The sequence below is a fragment of the Planococcus citri genome, unplaced genomic scaffold (genome assembly GCF_950023065.1).
Source record: "Planococcus citri unplaced genomic scaffold, ihPlaCitr1.1 scaffold_14, whole genome shotgun sequence".
In the NCBI taxonomy this organism is placed as follows: Eukaryota; Metazoa; Arthropoda; class Insecta; order Hemiptera; family Pseudococcidae; genus Planococcus; species Planococcus citri.
This window is the reverse complement of record NW_027045094.1, coordinates 1-5,000: the sequence shown is the minus strand read 5'-3', so window position 1 is coordinate 5,000 and position 5,000 is coordinate 1. Positions and strand designations below refer to the sequence as shown.

General features: G+C 52.8%; 2 non-coding genes and 1 pseudogene across 2 annotated transcripts in view; all 3 read right to left on the bottom strand.

Moving 5' to 3' along the window:
* Nucleotides 1-1,226, bottom strand: part of LOC135849602 (large subunit ribosomal RNA) — a 4,974-nt gene extending 3,748 nt beyond the window's left edge. The window contains exon 1 of the ribosomal RNA XR_010559593.1: nucleotides 1-1,226. This exon is cut by the window's left edge and continues 3,748 nt beyond it. This is a non-coding gene — a ribosomal RNA (large subunit ribosomal RNA).
* Nucleotides 1,227-1,709: 483 nt separating this feature from the next.
* Nucleotides 1,710-1,867, bottom strand: LOC135849597 (5.8S ribosomal RNA). The gene has a single exon (XR_010559590.1). It is a non-coding gene; the product is annotated as a 5.8S ribosomal RNA (ribosomal RNA).
* Nucleotides 1,868-2,146: 279 nt separating this feature from the next.
* Nucleotides 2,147-4,704, bottom strand: LOC135849600 (small subunit ribosomal RNA; annotated as a pseudogene).
* Between the last annotated feature and the right edge of the window lie 296 nt (nucleotides 4,705-5,000).

Sequence of the window (5,000 nt, the reverse complement as noted above, 5' to 3'; positions counted from 1 at the left end):
CGTTTCGATTCGAATATGACGCCAGCTATCCTGAGGGAAACTTCGGAGGGAACCAGCTACTAGATGGTTCGATTAGTCTTTCGCCCCTATACCCAGCTCAGACGATCGATTTGCACGTCAGAATCGCTGCGGACCTCCATCAGGGTTTCCCCTGACTTCATCCTGGCCGGGCATAGTTCACCATCTTTCGGGTACCAACGTGTACGCTACGAGTGCGCCCCAGTTCAACGGCGCACCACCGAAGTAGTACACCGCCGGACTGAAGGGACGCCCCGGGAATGCGAACGTCCGGTCTAGATCGAGTCTAGAACGTGTACTCGGAACGCTATCTTCCCATATGTGCCGAAGCACAAAAATTACTTTCATTTCGCCTAGTCGGGTTTCGTTTGTATAACGCCGACTGATGCTTGCGCACCAGTCGGCGACACCCTATGACTCGCGCACACGTTAGACTCCTTGGTCCGTGTTTCAAGACGGGTCGGAAAGAGGCCCGAATAATCGTTACCGACCGGTACCGACGATCAGGACAAGTCCCCATCGCCGGACACCATTCTTATACCGTCGGGCTAGCTAGCTCGGAACTGACGCATCGCCAAACTGATCCGCCGAAACGAATCAAACTGGTCGAACTGAACGTCGGCCCTTACAGAAACCAGCACCAAACGGGTCGCAACGTCCGATTTTATACGGCCGACGAAAAATCAAACCGACGCGCAGCACCTACAAGAGGCACACGCACCGGTCCTGAATTCGCCGGCCCGGATTCACGGGCTCTGTCCGTTTACCCCCGAACGGTTTCACGTACTATTGAACTCTCTCTTCAAAGTTCTTTTCAACTTTCCCTCACGGTACTTGTCCACTATCGGTCTCGTGGCCGTATTGTAGCCTTAGATGGAGTTTACCACCCGCTTAGGGCTGCACTCTCAAGCAACCCGACTCTTAGGAGAAGCTCTCCCGTTAACCGACGCTGATCTCTACGGGCCTGGCACCCTCTATGGGTCGTGGCCCCGTTCAAGGGGGACTTGAACCAGCATCAGTTAGCGGGATAATGAACTCTCCCGAACACCACATTTCCTTCGTACGGACGCGCCGAAACGCGCCGCAGGATTCGGTGCTGGGCTCTTCCCAGTTCGCTCGCAGCTACTAAGGGAATCCTGGTTAGTTTCTTTTCCTCCGCCTATTAATATGCTTAAATTCGGCGGGTAATCTTACCTGATCTGAGGTCGACATGATTAGTTGAAATAGTGGTCTACTGCAAAATTAAGCCGATTATTTTTGCGAGAACGCACGTTCGAAATAAAAGTTCGTACAATTTCGCTTTCCTCGTCGCTGTGTACAACGCAATAAAATAATAAATAATAATAATGCGAGCAACAACATATCATAGACGGGTGAGCGAAAAGTACTTTGTGTGCCGCCTGTGGCTGTGTGCTCGGCAAATCTTAAAAGACTACCGATCAACGGCCACAATGGACACACAATTCGCGCTTCGCTCAGCTATTGCAGACTATTTCATCACAGCCGTTGTCAGCGGCCACAAATTATTCGACAGACTCGGGTGTCCCGTGCACAGATGCACCGCACTACCAGGGACTACCGAGACGCTGCCCACTAGCGCCGAATATTTCTATTCGGCGCACGTTCTCGTTTAACATTGTGTAGCGTGCGTTAAGGCGACTACAACAACATTTTGTGTGTATCATATATACCGACCCTCAGACAGGCGTGGCCCAGGACTCTTCGGTCACAAGGGCCGCAATGTGCGTTCGACTAGTCGATGTTCGCATAACCTGCGGATTACACGACGACGCGCAGTTAGCTGCGGTCTTCATCGATCCACGAGCCAAGTGATCCACCGTTCGGGGTTTTCTGTACAATCAAAGCCAGTTTGTGTACGTTCTATTTAAATATAATAAATTTCTTTTTTATGTCCGCGCGCGGTCGCCCAGAAGACGATCGCGCAACAGCGACATTATAAATAACAACGTTGCGCCGGAGGCAAACAAACCGCGTGAACGGTAAGTCTACTCGGCGCGTGAACAGACCGTATTTATTATACAGTAAGTCCACCGCTTTATTATTCCGTCTCTTCCACGTGAACATACAGATATATGCTCACGATACAGAGAACGGATAACACAATCGTTAATGATCCTTCCGCAGGTTCACCTACGGAAACCTTGTTACGACTTTTACAATCTCTAAACGGCCGAGTTCGGTCATCTTCCCGGCGGCACGAATCGGCGGTCCTGAAAGGCAACGCCGCCGCGCCTCGGTCCGAAGACCTCACTGCGGTCGTTCAATCGGTTGTAGCGACGGGCGGTGTGTACAAAGGGCAGGGACGTAATCAACGCGAGCTGATGACTCGCGCTTACTGGGAATTCCTCGTTCACGGGGAATAATTGCAAGCCCCGATCCCTAGCACGAAGGAGGTTCAGCGGGTTACCCGGATAGCCTCTCGGCCCGGGAAATATTTACACGCTGATTCCTTCAGTGTAGCGCGCGTGCGGCCCAGAACATCTAAGGGCATCACAGACCTGTTATCGCTCAGTCTCGTGCGGCTATGTTAGTCCGCCGCCTGTCCCTCTAAGAAGAGTTTAAGCTTATTAAGCCGGCGGTAGCCCTAATTGGTGTCGTTTACCCACTGGTGACGGCCGTGAATAAACGAAACCCGCCAGCCTCGCGCGCCAGATAAACGAATGTTGCCACCCGCTCACCGGACGCGTAAAACTGACGAATCTCAAATACCACACAACCGCCAGTGACAGCAGGCTGACACTTTCGGGGATACCGTTTTGCCGGTGACCGCGGCGCTCGATATAACCGCACATCAAACCCAGAAGAGACGAACAGTGTTGCCACAGTCGCCCCAACGGAATTTAACGCGAATTACACCGAACATCCACGGGCGACAAGAACCCGCCTAGTTAGCAGGACAGAGTCTCGTTCGTTATCGGAATTAACCAGACAGATCGCTCCACCAACTAAGAACGGCCATGCACCACCACCCACCGAATCAAGAAAGAGCTCTTAATCTGTCAATCTTTCCGGTGTCCGGGCCTGGTGAGGTTTCCCGTGTTGAGTCAAATTAAGCCGCAGGCTCCACTCCTGGTGGTGCCCTTCCGTCAATTCCTTTAAGTTTCAGCTTTGCAACCATACTTCCCCCGGAACCGAAAAGCTTCGGTTTCCCGGAAGCTGCCCGCCGAGTCATACTAGAAACAACGGCGGATCGCTAGCTGGCATCGTTTACGGTTAGAACTAGGGCGGTATCTGATCGCCTTCGAACCTCTAACTTTCGTTCTTGATCAGACGAGAACATACTTGGCAAATGCTTTCGCTTCGGTTCGTCTCGCGACGATCCAAGAATTTCACCTCTAACGTCGCGGTACGAATGCCCACGCCTGTCTCTGTTGATCATTACCTCCGGTCCCGAAAACCGGCCAACGATCGTGACCCGAACTGAACGCTTGAGCCCCGAACCGCGTAACGAGAGCCAACAAGAGGACCGTTAGCGGACGGGAACGATCAATCGGAACGCGACCGACAGCCCGCGCACGGAAGCGGACCGCTAGGGTGACGACTTCACGCGCTGTGGGCAGCGTAGAGGCGGGACCGAGGTCTTGTTCCATTATTCCATGCGACCATATTCAGGGCTGTATGACGCGCACCGCGAAGGCACGCGCCTTTTTCGAGCCTGCTTTGAGCACTCTAATTTGTTCAAAGTAAACGTGCCGGCCCGCCGTACGCCGCGACAACCGAAGTTAGACGCCGACGCACGAACAGGATTTATCGGCGGCCGCCTCCCAACAGCCGAAACCAAACGTATGAACGCCGGCCGAACTGAGGGAACGTGTCCGCCTGCCGGCAGGACGTCCCGCTGGCACGCCGGGAACTATCACTGCTCGCAAATCAACCCGGTACGGCACTTAGCCGACCGAGCCGACAAGTCGAGCGAGTGGTCCGACGCCGCGAGGACACAGATCCGACTACGAGCTTTTTAACCGCAACAACTTTAATATACGCTATTGGAGCTGGAATTACCGCAGCTGCTGGCACCAGACTTGCCCTCCAATTGATCCTCGTGCGACCAATGTTTTACAGTGTACTCATTCCGATTACGGGGCCTCATTTGAGTCCCGTATCGTTATTTTTCGTCACTACCTCCCCGTGCCGGGAGTGGGTAATTTGCGCGCCTGCTGCCTTCCTTGGATGTGGTAGCCGTTTCTCAGGCTCCCTCTCCGGAATCGAACCCTGATTCCCCGTTACCCGTTACCACCACGGTAGGCGTCGAACCTACCGTCGACAGTTGATAAGGCAGACATTTGAAAGATGCGTCGCCGGTGCTAGGACCGTGCGATCAGCTCAAAGTTATTCAGAGTCACCAAGTCTTTGCGCGGGCCGTTTACGACGCACCGTCGGAACGATACGCCGCCTGGCCGGTTTTGATCTAATAAAAGCGTTCCTTCCGATAGTCGAGAGGACGCAAGAGACTTGCGAACCAACTCGACTGATGGGCGGAACTCTATCGGCATGTATTAGCTCTAGAATTACCACAGTTATCCAAGTAACGTGGGTACGATCTAAGGAACCATAACTGATTTAATGAGCCTTTCGCGGTTTCACCGTACTGGACGGCTTGCACTTAGACATGCATGGCTTAATCTTTGAGACAAGCATATGACTACTGGCAGGATCAACCAGGGAACCTTTAAGAAAAGGTCACCGTTCACGCTAACGACCGCCGCTGTTCCCGATTACTACGTTGTAATAACCGTAGCGACGGCGTCACTGTGCAACGTGTGCCGACCAGCCCAGCAGTTCGGACTACTTGGTCCGTACTGCGTGCTGCGCACATTTTTACAAAACGTGGTATTCACCCATAACGAAGTTTTCTTCCTCTACCTGTGTCTCGTTTCTTTATGAACCGGTCGACACAGCAAAAATTAATCTCGTTACGGTGCTACCGCCGTATGATAAAATTTTATCGTTCTACTTTTCTC